Source organism: Taudactylus pleione, unplaced genomic scaffold (assembly GCF_031769625.1).
Source record: "Taudactylus pleione unplaced genomic scaffold, aTauple2 ptg000434l, whole genome shotgun sequence".
NCBI lineage: Eukaryota > Metazoa > Chordata > Amphibia > Anura > Myobatrachidae > Taudactylus > Taudactylus pleione.
This window is the reverse complement of record NW_028284836.1, coordinates 2,148,638-2,165,214: the sequence shown is the minus strand read 5'-3', so window position 1 is coordinate 2,165,214 and position 16,577 is coordinate 2,148,638.

Below are 16,577 nucleotides of genomic sequence, written 5' to 3'. Positions count from 1 at the left end.
AATAAATGTGATGTACAGGTGTGAGGGATAGTACTATATTGTGGGGGATATTATTATAATGTGCAGGGGTGGGGGTATAGATGTGATGTACAGGTGTGAGGGATAGTACTATATTGTGGGGGATATTATTATAATGTACAGGGATGGGGGTATTGATGTATGTACAGGTGTGAGGGATAGTACTATATTGTTGGGGATATTATTATAATGTGCAGGGACGGGGTATAGATGTAATGTACAGGTGTGAGGGATAGTACTACTGTATATTGTGGGGAATATTACTATAATGTACATGGGTGGGGGTATAAATGTAATGTAGATGTCACGGCTTGGCGTGCGCTTGGACCCGGAGTGGAGTCGGATGAGGAATGAGGACTTGTTTGCTGGTACTTGAAGGCAGCCGGCCTTAGGGGAGTATGACTCATGAAGCAGTGGCATGCGACGGGATCAGAACCAGGCTGCGAGACACTGGCGGAACTTAGAGACCCGGGGTAGGCTGGGTATAGCAGGTAGACAGGATCAGGAGACAGGTAGTAACAGGAGCAAACTGCACCAAGGCTGAGAGGGGAGTCTGCAGAAACACACTGGTACTGACACTTTAAATGAGCAAAGGAGCACAGAGAACTAGCTCACAGCATACGCTGTGATAGACGTTGCACTGGCAACTAAAGAGCCTCTGGACAGCCCATTAGTACCCTCAGGTAGTGCAGGATTGGTTGCTAGCCTCCCCAGCCCAGACTGAACCTGATTGGCCAGAAAAGACATGTGACCCAAATCCAAGATGGCCGCGCCCAGTGGTCACAGCATGGAAGCTCTGCCAGTCTCAGCCCCTCTCACCTGCCTCCAGATGGAAGCCCTTGGTCTGCGGAGACTCACAGCACCCAGCGCTATTCTCCAGGAACCTGCACCTCTGCTGGAAACACCATGCCACAGTGCCCGGAGCGGTAAGCGCCGCGATCTCAGCAGCCTGTCACCCCTGGTCGTGACAGTAGAGGTGTGAGGGATAGTACTATATTGTGGGGGATATTATTATAATGTGTAGGGATTGGGGTATAGATGTAATGTACAGGTGTGAGGGATAGTACTACTGTATATTGTGGGGAATATTACTATAATGTACATGGGTGGGGGTTTAAATGTAATGTAGAAGAGGTGTGAGGGATAGTACTATATTGTGGGGGATATTATTTTAATGTGCAGGGATGGGGGTATAGGTGTAATGTACAGGTGTGAGGGATATTACTATATTATGGGGGATATTATAATGTGTAGGGATGGGGGTATAGATGTAATGTAGAGGTGTGAGGGATAGTACTATATTGTGCAGGGATGGGGGTATAGATGTAATGTACAGGTGTGAGGGATAGTACTACTGTATATTGTGGGGAATATTACTATAATGTACATGGGTGGGGGTATAAATGTAATGTAGAGGTGTGAAGGATAGTACTATATTGTGGGGGATATTATTATAATGTGCAGGGGTGGGGGTATTGCTGTAATGTACAGGTGTGAGGGATAGTACTATATTGTGGGGGATATTACTATATTGTGCAGGGATGGGGGTATAGATGTAATGTACAGGTGTGAGGGATAGTACTATATTGTGGGGGATATTACTATAATGTGCAGGGGTGGGGGTATTGCTGTAATGTACAGGTGTGATGGATAGTACTATATCAAGGGGGATATTATTATAATGTGCAGGGATGGGGGTATAGATGTAATGTACAGGTGTGAGGGATAGTACTATAGTGTGGGGGATATTATTATAATGTGCAGGGGTGGGGGGTATTGCTGTAATGTACAGGTGTGAGGGATAGTACTATAGTGTGGGGGATATTATTAGAATGTACAGGGATGGGGGCATTGATGTAGTGTACAGGTGTGAGGGATAGTACTATATTGTGGGGGATATTATTATAATGTGCAGGGATGGGGGTATAGATGTAATCTACAGGTGTGAGGGATATTACTATATTGTGGGGATATTATTATAATGTGCAGGGGTGGGGGTATAGATGTAAAGTACAGATGTGAGGGATAGTACTATATTGTGGGGGATATTATTATAATGTGCAGGGGTGGGGGTATAGATGTAATTTACATGTGTGAGGGATAGTACTATATTGTGGGGGATATTATAATGTGCAGGGATGGTGGTATAGATGTAATTTACAGGTGTGAGGGATGTTACTATATTGTGGGGATATTATTATAATGTGCAGGGATGGGGGTATAGATGTATGTACAGGTGTGATGTGTCGAAGCTGAATAATTGGCTAAGACAAGTTCAGGTTAAAATTTAATCGCGGCGACGCCATCTTGCGACTGGCCGCAAGACGCCATCTTGAAAATGAGATCGCAAGACGCCATTTTGCGAATGGCCGCCTAAGCGCCATTTTAGATAAACTCACATTTTAGTACATGTGGCGATAATACTAATAGCACCATGCGTTTGCATCTTTCACCATTTCTCATACACACATTAATACACACAATTGTGCTGTTAACTAGTCACATATTAGCGAATGCATAGGACTTTGTATGAAACCGCTGTTTTATTAGCTTTATGCGCACGCATCTGCCCCAAGTTAACTAGCGTCCTTATTTCAAACCCTGAATACCCACACATTACATATTCACACATAAGGTTCAATAAGCTCTAAAGTATATGATTTAAGTTGGTTCAGTTAGTTTAAATGCTGAGAAATAAAGATATTTGATAACTAAGGTATTATACATGCTAAACAAGTCATGTTTGAAGTTGTACTGATGCGTATCTTTTTCTACTTCAGGGTCCATAGGGTATCCACAGGATACCTTGGGGGTATAGGTGATGACGTCAGTCTTCAGGCACCACAGAGTTAAAGTTTTCAGCCTCCCAGGATGCATCTGGGTCCCTCTCCTATACCCCGCCCCCGGGCCAAGGCATCTCAGTTTTTGTCGGTGCCTGGCCGGAGTCGGAGGCACTGTGCAGAGGGGGGCTGTGAAGAGCCCCTGAAGTTTCTTTTAAAGGCAGCGCTGGCTGCACATCTGGGAGTACAGCATGGACAGTCAGTACTGATGTCCATGCCGTCTCCCCTACACCCCGCCGGTACCAGAACGCCGGTACTGATCCGGGGATGCTGGTAGACATCTGGGGTCACGGCTAGCGGTGTCCCCAGATGTTTTGGACCATGGCCGGATCCAAGGGGATAGCAGGTAAGCAGCGGGGTCCCGCGGTGGGTCCCCGCTGGTCACATGGTCCTGAGTCCCCAGGCAGGGGGCTCCCTGGGGACTGGCTGCAGCGTGGAGCCAGGCGACCAACCTGCGCTTCCACTACCCCCTGGGACAGCGGGCCGCTGCTGAGCGGCATGCGCTGCGGCGTCCCAGGGGTTAAATGCATGCCAGGGGAGCGCGCTTTCCCTGTCTCACAGCCGGCGCCTCCCCTGCTGCACACAGCCTCTCTGCTCTGCCTGATTGGCCACAGTGTGTCAGCTGTCCTCCCCAGGCCGGCCTCCTTCATCCTCTGCTCCTCGGTGGCCATCTTTAAAGCATGGTGAACGCTGCTGGAAGCCTGTGAGCGGTGGCATTGCGGTCTGGTTCCCCCAGCATACATCTCCTCTGTTTGTTACAGGTCAGTGTATGCAGCGCTGAGTCCTACCAGCCTGAGGGTCTGAGTAGTTGAGAACCAGCGCTAATAGTGCAGGGATTTGTTTCTTCTGCATTGTATGTGACTGAACTGCTAGCCTGCTGTCTGTACTTTCACTTTCTACTGTCAGCTTTATTACTGTCCCTGATCTTGCTCTGCTCAAAGCCCTTGCGGTGCGCGGTGTGCAGGGTGTTATTCACACTATACCAATACGTATAAGCGTGAGTGTCACATACTTACCATCATGTCTGAGACTGACTTTCCTCTCCAGCTCATGTGTACTAAATGCAAGGTACCAATAGCGGAGGGGGAGGGTAACGTGGAGGGGTTATGTTCCCAGTGCCTGGCACTGTCACGGCCGATTATAGTCACGGTCCCGGTACAGGAACCTCCCTGGGCTTGTTTCGCTAAGGCGCTTACAACCCTTGTGGGCCAGCTAGCTCCGCCACCTGCGTTTACCCAGACGGGTTTGTCCCAGCAGTCAGTGGTGTCGTCACCCATGCGGGAGTTCCCGAGACAATTGATGGTACCCCACAGTCTCCCTGTCCCTTCCCAGGTTTCTCCGGAGCCTGCGTGGGTTAATACTCTTAACTACATCGGTTCAGCATTTATCCGATGTTTTACAGGGGGAGTCTGTGTTGCGGCCTCATAACGGCTGGTGGCGTCTTTATCTGCTCCTTATGGGGATGACGATGAGACGTCAGATGATGGGGAGATTCTGGATCTATCTGACCAAGAACCTCTCCGTAGCAAAGAGCCGGACGCTAAGTCCAAGGTGTATATCCCTGGTCTTATTCGAGCGGTCCGCTCGGCTTTAGTTATTGAGGATATTGATCCTTTGGTGGCCACATTCATATATGCCTTTTTTAAGGATATTAAGGGTGAGGCTACGGTGTTCCCTCTTTCTGATCAATTAGTGGATCATTTAGAGGAGGCGTGGAAAAATCCAGGTAAACAGTTTCAGCCCCAGAGGCGCTTAGCCGTGGCTTATCCGTTTGCGGTCAATTATTTTTCTAAGCGGGAATCCCCTACGCAAGTGGATTCACATGTCACACGCCTAGTCAAAAGTGCCATGTTGCCTATGCCTTCGATGTCATCCTTGAAGGATGTCACTGACCGCAAGGTGGAGATCTGCCTCAAATCCATTTATTCCCTTGCAGGGAAGCATCCAGACCGGCTCTAGCCGTGTGTTGGGTAGCCAGAGCTATGGAGCGCTGGGCGGATAATTTGGAGGCGTCTTTGGACTCTGACTGTTCGGCTGAACAGACCGAGTTGGTGGGCAATCTCCGAGACTCGGCCACTTACATTAATGAAGCGGCCTTAGATATTTGTATGCTCACCTCTAGGATCTCCTCTGCAGTCGTGGCTGCTCGTCGCACCTTATGGTTGCGTTCTTGGAAAGCGGACGCGGATTCCAAAAAGGGATTAGAAGGTCTAGACAGGTACTATTTGGTCCGGATCTGGACAAAATTGTAGTTACGTTGGCAGCAGCAAAATCTGCATGTCTTCCGTCTGCTACGATTCCTTCTAGTGCTGGTGGGTCGTCCTTTCGGCCTCACAGGGCCCAAGGTAGGCCTAAAGTACAGTTCTTTCCATGGCAGGCTGGGACCAAGAAATTGTCCAAGCCCAAGAAACAGGTCTGGAGTACCAGACGTCCGGCTCCTAGGTCAGATAACAAACCTGCGGCCTGACGGTCCAGGCCTCCTTTTGGGGGACCCCAAGGTGGGGGGCGCCTGCTTCAGTTCGCCCAGTGCTGGTCGAGGACTACGACAGACACTTGGGTTCAGGAGGTGGTCTCTCACGGGTATGCCCTCTCCTTTCGGGACAGGCCTTCCGCTAGACCAGAGCAAAGCCTCAGAACTGCGGAAGGTTTTGCACATTATGCTCCAGGCCGGAGTTTCAGTGCATGTTCCAATTTCCCAGAGGGGCCTGGGTTTCTATTCCATTCTATTTTTGGTGCAGAAGCCCAATGGGTCTTACCGTTCAATACTAAACCTAAACGCCCTCAACAAGTCCTTGAGGGTGCCTCTGTTTCGGATGGAGACCCTGCGGTCCATTATTCTGGCACTGGAACCTGGGGACTACATGGTGTCATTGGACATCCAGGACGCTTACCTGCATGTCCCTATTCTTTTGCGCCATCAGCAGTTCCTCAGATTGGCAATCTGCAACGAACATTTCCAGTTCCGGGCCCTGCCTTTTGGCCTGGTGACTGCTCCACGGGTATTCACCAAGGTCATGGCGGCTCTCCTGCGGACGCAGGGAGTCCGACTGTTGCCTCATCTGGACGACCTCCTGTTGATAGCGGGGTCTCCAGAGCTTCTTTTACACCATCTGGATCTGACGATTGCGGTACTGCAACGTCACGGCTGGTTGACAAACTGGCAGAGGTCCACTCTCACCCAGTCTCAGAGGATCCTGCACCTCAGGGCCTTATTGGACTCCAGGCAGCAGTGGATCTTTGTGACGGAGGAAAAGATCCTTGCTTTGTAGTTGAGGGTGCGCAGTTGTCTGCAGTGTCGTCGAGTGTCGATACACTTGGCAAAGAGGTTATTGGGCTCAATGGTGTCGGTATTCGACATGGTGGAGTACGCCCAATTTCACTCCAAACCTCTGCTGCTATTGATCCGGTCTAGATGGAATGGATTGCCTCAGTGTCTCAAGTCCCAGACGATGGGGCTCACTCCGGATGTTCGCCTGTCTCTAACCTGGTGTTTGCAGACGACCCACCTCAACAAGGGTCGCCCGTTCTGGGTGGCGAACTGGGTCCTGTTAACAACGGACGCCAGTCTCCGGTGCTGGGGAGCTGTCACGGGTCCACACTTGTTTCAGGGCAAGTGGACTCGGGCGGTAGCGGAGCTTCCAATAAACATTTTGGAGCTCCATGCGGTGTCAAGAGCTCTCCAGCGGGCACAGCCGGTTCTCCAGGGTCACCCTGTGCAGGTCCCGTCGGACAACGCCACCACGGTGGCCTATTTAAACCAGCAAGGAGGGACCGGGAGAGTGGTCTTTACACCAGGACGTCTTTCGAAGTCTGGTGGACAAATGGGGTCTTCCAGAGATAGACCTCATGGCGTCCCGGCACAACACCAAGTCGCCGGTGTACGGGTCTCGAACATGAGACGAAAAGGCGTCTCTGGTGTATGCCCTGTCCGTCTAGTAGACGTTCCAGTTTGCCTACCTTTTCCCTCCGTTTTCCCTTCTTCCGCGGGTATTACAGAAATTCAAATCAAGAAGGTGGTACGCTACTGTTGATAGCTCCCGAGTGGCCCAGACGGCACTGGTTCTCCGACCTCCAGAGTCTGTCAGTAGAAGTTCCTCTGAGGTTACCATTACGACCGAATCTGCTGTCACAGGGTCCTTGTCTTCACCCGGACCTGACTCGGTGTGGCTGTTGAAACGGTCATGCTAAGGTCCAGAGGGTTTTTCTGGCTCCGTGGTGCAAACCATACTAAGAGCTCGTAAACCTTCCTCGGCAAGAATCTACCATCGTGTGTGGCATACTTTCTGCCGGTGGTGTAGACCTAGAGGGTATTCCCTTAGGGAGTTCCGCCTGTCTGGGGTGTTGGCGCCTTGGAGTTGGGCTGTGGTCCTGAGAGTTCTCCGGGGACCACCGTTTGAACCACTGGACTCAGTGGACTTTAAATGGCTTACAGCTAAAACCATATTCCTTCTGGCCATTGCCTCGGCCAGAAGGGTTTCGGATTTAGGGGTTCTCTCTTGTAGACCCCCTTTTCTGATTTTTCATAGGAATAGGGCGGTGCTTCGCACTCGTCCGGGATTCCTTCCCGAAGTGGTATCCAGTTTTCACATCAATGAAGAAATTGTTGTGCCGGCTTTCAATTCACCTGGACTTTCAGTGGGTGACGCCACTTGGGATGTTGTGCGGGCATTGAGAATTTATGTTGACCGCACTTCTTCTTTTAGGAAGTCGGACGCCTTGTTTGTCCTCTATGGCTTCCGTAAAAAGGGTTGGCCTGCTTCAAAGTAGACTTTGGCAGGCTGGATTCGTATGGCAATTTCAGAAGCTTATCTTCATGAAGGTCTTCCAGTTCCTTCCTTGGTGAGGGCTCATTCCACTAGGTCTGTGGGTCCTTCGTTTGCAGCTAGACGTGGTGCCTCTGCAGTTCAGATCTGCAAGGCTGCTACGTAGTCTTCTGTCTATACCTTTGTGAGGTATTATGCTTTTGACACCTTTGCCTCTCAGGATGCTTCCTTCGGGCGGCGGATTCTCCTCTCAGCACAGGAGCATCCCCACCCTTAAAGGATACTGCTTTGGGACATCCCCAAGGTATCCTGTGGATACCCTATGGTTCCTGAAGTAGAAAATATGAGATATGGTAAGAACTTACCCTTGTTATCTCTATTTCTACGAAGTCCATAGGGTTCCACAGGACTCCCGCCCTGTCGCACCTGTACTGCAGATGGGCTTTATTCTGGTCACCGGTTTTTCCGTCTCCCTATGGTGAGAATGTGATTCTTGTGAGTGTCCAGATTTTTTCTTCTCTCTCTTTCTTCTCCTCCTCCGGCCTATGGCTTGTGACGTAACTGAGATGCCTTGGCCCGGGGGCGGGGTATAGGAGAGGGACCCAGATGCATCCTGGGAGGCTGAAAACTTTAACTTTGTGGTGCCTGAAGACTGACGTCATCACCTATACCCCCAAGGTATCCTGTGGAACCCTATGGACTTCGTAGAAATAGAGATAACAAGGGTAAGTTCTTATCATATCTCATATTTTTACAGTATTCCGGTGTTATCGGTGGGGAGATCGCATCATGCATTCCTTAGTTATGGATCGCAGAGCCTACAAGCAACAAAATGTATATTTTAGAAACAACTGTTAGGATGCTACGAGAGGCGTGAAGAGGAAGACCCCCAGCTGTTAGAGGCAGGGAGAGTCTGTTTGAACCAGCCTGTTAAATGTGTTGTAACAGATGCTTCATCCCTGGCAACCAATGATATCAGCAACAGACTTCCCTATTGTCTTGTTTATTCTGGGGGGGTATAAATGTGAGTGCACAAACGCTGGTTCTGAGTCTTTGTGCTGAATGCTGAATAACGAGGGGTCTCTTGCTGATGCCTATCTCTGGGTCCGGAAGCGCCAGCGTATGTATACTGTACTTGGGTCTGTATAATTTCCTTTTGCGCCTAAATTGTATCTTGGTCAATTGCGTGTAACTGTCTGAACTTTTACCTGAATATCACTTGTGCTTTGGAATCACAGATTCCACGTCTAAGTCATTATTTATGGTGTGACTGCTTACGCAAATTAGCGTCATCCTTAGAAGGTATAGGCAGTACATTAGAAGGTATAGGCAGGACATTAGAAGGTATAGTAAGGTGTGTATAGAGGTTCTGATTCAGTATCATTAGTTGGGGGCTCGTAGTGAAGTCACTTACCTGCTCACACGGTACATACGGTCATCGATATTTCAGCAAAGGGTGGAGTGGCCACATGCAGGGTTTGCCTGCAACCGCTTTGTGCTGGAAGATCGCTATCCATCTCCGTGTGAATCAAGGGAGCTGACTAGAATCCAGGGACAAGAGAGGAAAAAGTTTGTTTTCCTCTGTTGATAGAACCTTACGTTTAAAGGGGTGTCGCAGTACTGAGTACGCGGCTAAGTCGCAGGTTTGCGCATAGCAAAGACGCACTTTTGCGTACGCAGTTAAAAAGCCATTATACGGTTGTGTGGTAGTCGCATTATTGTGTATGCGACTGGTCGCACAATAGCGTATACGTACTTCCGGTTGTGCTGCCACATGTTTGAACAAAGCCATTGAGGTTTTAATTTTTTTTCTATTACCAATATCTGGGTTAACGTGTATTTTTCTGTGCAGGAAAAAAGTGTGTAACAGTGAATACTTGTTGAACAAAGTTAAGGGTATCGTATGATCCTTAAGGGCTAGGTGCAAGGGTTAGCCTAGCCGCTCGGTAAGCAGCTTTACCGTTCTATACACAGTAGCAGGTGTACATGTTGTCTTTGTTGTAGAGAGGTGCGTGAGAGTAGCCGACATATAAACTCTCATAGGTGTGGAAGTTGCCTTACTAAATCTTATCTGGGTGTGGAAGTTGCCTTTTTCAAATCTTATCCAGGTGTGGAAGTTGCCTTACTAAATCTTATCCAGGTGTGTGTGCGCCGCCGACTTAAATCATCCACAGGTAAGTGAAAGTGTCTTGATTGTCTTTCACCGGCTTAAAACTTTATTGAAAAGCATAGGAGTTGTCTCAGAATAGGAGCCGCGCAAACAGTAGAGATGTTAGGCAATGATGTGCTGCTAATGGAGGCGCCGATTGGATCGGCCCGTCGTATCATGCATACCAAGTACGGTACTTATGCAATAAGGTACTGTGATTTATGATTTAATATGACGAGAAAGAGTGTTAGACCATTTCCCAGAATTGGTAGTTTTGATAAAAATGTGTTAGACAATGTCCGGGATCACATCAGTTTGATGCGCTCCCGAGAGAAAAAGGTTAAATAGTTTGAATGTTTAAAACTGTGGCAGCATGAAGGGGTGCGTGGCTTAACAATGTGCAAACGACGCAAACTAGCGTCACGAGCACATTGTTAGAAAATACATCCGCGACGCTAAATTGCAATACGGGCGAGCCGCAAAATGGCGCGCACGTGTGACAAGGTAGCGTCGTGGAGAGTATTGCCAACAGTTCACGCTCACCTCCCCCACCTTTTGTGGATGGAGGTGCAAGTACAGTAACCAAAAATACCCATAAAAATTTAACAAGCAATTTGTACCCTGTGCAGATGATAGATGCTGCATCACCACAATCACGAGTGGTGCCGCCATCTCCATCGGTAACAGCAAGGGAAGTGTTAGTGTCCTGTAGAGGAAGTCGTTCATACCATACGCGGCAGCAGCAGACTTAACCCCCAGCCAGGTAACCAGGTCAAAGGTAGCAGCGCTACCGGTCTGCATCCCATTCGAACAATAACTGTTCCAAATGGAAATGCAGACACAAACGGTATAGTGCCCACGAGGGAAGTAGTAATGCATTGTCCTTGGACAAGAGCAGAACTAAATTTGTGTGCGCAGTAGCCGCACGTGCATCAACAAACACAGAAAATTTTTTTTTTGGTTTGGAGTGTACTTTGGGGGTTACAGCACCCTTTAACTGTCAAGCCAGCCGGCCCTTTACTTATGACACAGGCGCACGCTTGGCACTACTTTGTTGATGCACGTGCGGCTACTGCGCACACAATTCACAAACACAGAAAATATTTTTTTTTTTGGTTTGGACTGGAGTGTACTTTGGGGGTTTCAGCACCCTTTAACGGTCAAGCCAGCCGGCCCTTTACTTATGACACAGGCGCACGCTTGGCACTACTTTGTTGATGCACGTGCGGCTACTGCGCACACAATTCACAAACACAGAAAATAATTTTTTTTTTGGTTTGGACTGGAGTGTACTTTGGGGGTTACAGCACCCTTTAACGGTCAAGCCAGCCGGCCCTTTACTTATGACACAGGCGCACGCTTGGCACTACTTTGTTGATGCACGTGCGGCTACTGCGCACACAATTCACAAACACAGAAAATAATTTTTTTTTTGGTTTGGACTGGAGTGTACTTTGGGGGTTACAGCACCCTTTAACGGTCAAGCCAGCCGGCCCTTTACTTATGACACAGGCGCACGCTTGGCACTACTTTGTTGATGCACGTGCGGCTACTGCGCACACAATTCACAAACACAGAAAAAATATTTTGTTATTTGGTTTGGAGTGTACTTTGGGGGTTACAGCACCCTTTAACGGTCAAGCCAGCCGGCCCTTTACTTATGACACAGGCGCACGCTTGGCACTACTTTGTTGATGCACGTGCGGCTACTGCGCACACAATTCACAAACACAGAAAATAATTTTTTTTTTGGTTTGGACTGGAGTGTACTTTGGGGGTTACAGCACCCTTTAACGGTCAAGCCAGCCGGCCCTTTACTTATGACACAGGCGCACGCTTGGCACTACTTTGTTGATGCACGTGCGGCTACTGCGCACACAATTCACAAACACAGAAAATAATTTTTTTTTTGGTTTGGACTGGAGTGTACTTTGGGGGTTACAGCACCCTTTAACGGTCAAGCCAGCCGGCCCTTTACTTATGACACAGGCGCACGCTTGGCACTACTTTGTTGATGCACGTGCGGCTACTGCGCACACAATTCACAAACACAGAAAAAATATTTTGTTATTTGGTTTGGAGTGTACTTTGGGGGTTACAGCACCCTTTAACGGTCAAGCCAGCCGGCCCTTTACTTATGACACAGGCGCACGCTTGGCACTACTTTGTTGATGCACGTGCGGCTACTGCGCACACAATTCACAAACACAGAAAATAATTTTTTTTTTGGTTTGGACTGGAGTGTACTTTGGGGGTTACAGCACCCTTTAACGGTCAAGCCAGCCGGCCCTTTACTTATGACACAGGCGCACGCTTGGCACTACTTTGTTGATGCACGTGCGGCTACTGCGCACACAATTCACAAACACAGAAAATAATTTTTTTTTTGGTTTGGACTGGAGTGTACTTTGGGGGTTACAGCACCCTTTAACGGTCAAGCCAGCCGGCCCTTTACTTATGACACAGGCGCACGCTTGGCACTACTTTGTTGATGCACGTGCGGCTACTGCGCACACAATTCACAAACACAGAAAATAATTTTTTTTTTGGTTTGGACTGGAGTGTACTTTGGGGGTTACAGCACCCTTTAACGGTCAAGCCAGCCGGCCCTTTACTTATGACACAGGCACACGCTTGGCACTACTTTGTTGATGCACGTGCGGCTACTGCGCACACAATTCACAAACACAGAAAAAATATTTTGTTATTTGGTTTGGAGTGTACTTTGGGGGTTACAGCACCCTTTAACGGTCAAGCCAGCCGGCCCTTTACTTATGACACAGGCGCACGCTTGGCACTACTTTGTTGATGCACGTGCGGCTACTGCGCACACAATTCACAAACACAGAAAATAATTTTTTTTTTGGTTTGGACTGGAGTGTACTTTGGGGGTTACAGCACCCTTTAACGGTCAAGCCAGCCGGCCCTTTACTTATGACACAGGCGCACGCTTGGCACTACTTTGTTGATGCACGTGCGGCTACTGCGCACACAATTCACAAACACAGAAAATATATATTTTTTTGGTTTGGACTGGAGTGTACTTTGGGGGTTACAGCACCCTTTAACGGTCAAGCCAGCCGGCCCTTTACTTATGACACAGGCGCACGCTTGGCACTTCTTTGTTGATGCACGTGCGGCTACTGCGCACACAATTCACAAACACAGAAAAAATATTTTGTTATTTGGTTTGGAGTGTACTTTGGGGGTTACAGCACCCTATAACGGTCAAGCCAGCCGGCCCTTTACTTATGACACAGGCGCACGCTTGGCACTACTTTGTTGATGCACGTGCGGCTACTGCGCACACAATTCACAAACACACAAAAAATATAATTTTTTTTAGCACTTGGGGGAGCACCCCTGATGGACAGAGCACCCCCTGGACAACACTACAGCACCCCTTTAGGACTGGGACACTGCACAGGACTTTGGAGTGGACACAGCCCCTATGGAGAACTGACTGCACAACACAGTCCAGCCAGCCCCTATGGACTTTGAAGTAGTGGACACAGCCCCTATTAACAACAGCAGCACAGCACAACACAGCCAGCCCCTATGGACTTTGAAGTAGTGGACAACAGCAGCGCAGCACAGCACAGCACAGCACAACAGTACTCTGCACTACACTACACTACACAGCCCAGCCAGCCCTAACTCCCACCCTCCCTCTTCACTGTCCACAGCCGAGTGAGAAAATGGCGCCGACGCGGGTACCTTATATAGGATCCAAAACCCGCGAGACTCGGAAGGCGGGATGATGACGTTTTGCCTCAAATTCAGATCCGAGTCAGGCGGGAAAAGTCGAGCCTGACTCGGATCTGCACAGAAATCCGAACCCGCTCACCCCTAATTATAATTAGCAGGGATGGGGTATAGATGTATGTACCGGTGTGAGGGATAGTACCATATTGTGGGGGATATTATTATAATGTGCAGGGATGGGGTTATAGATGTAATGTACAGGAGTGAGGGATAGTACTATATTGTGGGGGATATTATTATAATGTGCAGGGGTGGGGGTATAGATGTATGTACAGTTGTGAGGGATAGTACTATATTGTGGGGGATATTATTATAATGTGCAGGGATGGGGGTATAGATGTATATACAGGTGTGAGGGATAGTACTATAGTGTAGGGGATAGTATTATAATTAGCAGGGATGGGGTATAGATGTATGTACCGGTGTGAGGGATAGTTCTATAGTGTGGGGGATATTATTATAATGTGCAGGGATGGGGCTATAGATGTATGTACAGGTGTGAGGGATAGTACCATATTGTGGGGGATATTATTATATAATGTACAGGGATGGGGTTATAGATGTAATGTACAGGTGTGAGGGATAGTACTATAGTGTGGGGGATATTATTATAATGTGCAAGGATGGGGTGTAGATGTATGTACAGGTGTGAGGGATAGTACTATAGTGTGGGGGATATTATAATGTGCAGGGGTGGGGGTATAGATGTATGTATAGGTGTGAGGGATAGTACCATATTGTGGTGGATATTATTATATAATGTACAGGGATGGGGTTATAGATGTAATGTACAGGTGTGAGGGATAGTACTATAGTGTGGGGGATATTATTATAATGTGCAAGAATGGGGTGTAGATGTATGTACAGGTGTGAGGGATATTACCATATTGTGGGGGATATTATTATATAATGTGCAGGGGTGGGGGCATTGATGTATGTACAGGTGTGAGGGATATTACCATATTGTGGGGGATATTATTATATAATGTGCAGGGGTGGGGGCATTGATGTAATGTACAGGTGTCAGGGATAGTACTATAATGTGGGGTATATTACTATAATGTGCAGGGATGGGGGTATGGATGTAATGTGCAGGTGTGAGGGATAGTACTATATTGTGGGGGATATTACTATAATGTGCAGGGGTGGGGGTATAGATGTATGTACAGGTGTGAGGGATAGTACTATAGTGTGGGGGATAGTATTATAATTAGCAGGGATGGGGGTATGGATGTAATGTACCGGTGTGAGGGATAGTACTATAGTGTGGGGGATATTATTATAATGTGCAGGGGTGGGGGTATAGATGTAATGTACAGGTGTGAGGGATAGTACTATAGTGTGGAGGATATTATTATAATATGCAGGGATGGGGTTATAGATGTAATGTACAGTTGTGAGGGATAGTACTATAGTGTGGGGGATATTATTATAATGTGCAGGGATGGGGGTATAGATGTAATGTACATGTGTGAGGGATAGTACTATATTGTGGGGGATATTATAATGTACAGGGGTGTGGGTTTAGATGTAATGTACAGGTGTGAGGAATAGTACTATATTGTGGGGGATATTAATATAATGTGCAGGGATGGGGGTATTGCTGTAATGTACAGGTGTGAGGAATAGTACTATATTGTGGGGGATATTAATATAATGTGCAGGGGTGGGGGTATAGATGTATGTACAGGTGTGAGGGATAGTACCATATTGTGGGGGATATTATTATAATGTGCAGGGGTGGGGGTATCGGTGTAATGTACAGGTGTGAGGGATATTACTATAGTGTGGGGGATATTATTATAATGTGCAGGGGTGGGGTATAGATGTAATGTACAGGTGTGAGGGATTGTTCTATATTGTGGGGGATATAATTATAATGTACAGGGGTGGGGGCATTGATGTAATGTACAGATGTGAGGGATAGTACTATAGTGTGGGGGATATTATTATAATGTGCAGGGATGGGGGTATAGGTGTAATGTACAGGTGTGAGGGATAGTACTATAATGTGGGGTATATTACTATAATGTGCAGGGATGGGGGAATGGATGTAATGTACAGGTGTGAGGGATAGTACTATATTGTGGGGGATATTATTATAATGTGCAGGGGTGGGGGTATAGATGTATGTACAGGTGTGAGGGATAGTACTATAGTGTGGGGGATATTATAATGTGCAGGGGTGGGGGTATAGATGTATGTACAGGTGTGAGGGATAGTACTATAGTGTGGAGGATATTATTATAATATGCAGGGATGGGTTATAGATGTAATGTACAGGTGTGAGGGATAGTACTATATTGTGGGGGATATTACTATAATGTGCAGGGATGGGGGTATAGATGTATGTACAGGTGTGGGGGATATTATTATAATGTGCAGGGATGGGGGTATAGATGTATATACAGGTGTGAGGGATAGTACTATAGTGTGGGGGATAGTATTACAATTAGCAGGGATGGGGTATAGATGTATGTACCGGTGTGAGGGATAGTTCTATAGTGTGGAGGATATTATTATAATGTGCAGGGATGGGGCTATAGATGTAATGTACAGGTGTGAGGGATAGTACTATAGTGTGGGGGATATTATTATAATGTGCAAGGATGGGGTGTAGATGTATGTACAGGTGTGAGGGATATTACCATATTGTGGGGGATATTATTATATAATGTGCAGGGGTGGGGGCATTGATGTATGTACAGGTGTGAGGGATAGTACCATATTGTGGGGGATATTATTATATAATGTGCAGGGGTGGGGGCATTGATGTAATGTACAGGTGTCAGGGATAGTACTATAGTGTGGGGGATATTATTATAATGTGCAGGGATGGGGGTATAGATGTAATGTACAGGTGTGAGGGATAGTACTATAATGTGGGGTATATTACTATAATGTGCAGGGAGAGGGGTATGGATGTAATGTACAGGTGTGAGGGATAGTACTATATTGTGGGGGATATTACTATAATGTGCAGGGGTGGGGGTATAGATGTATGTACAGGTGTGAGGGACAGGCTTGCCTACCCTCCCGATT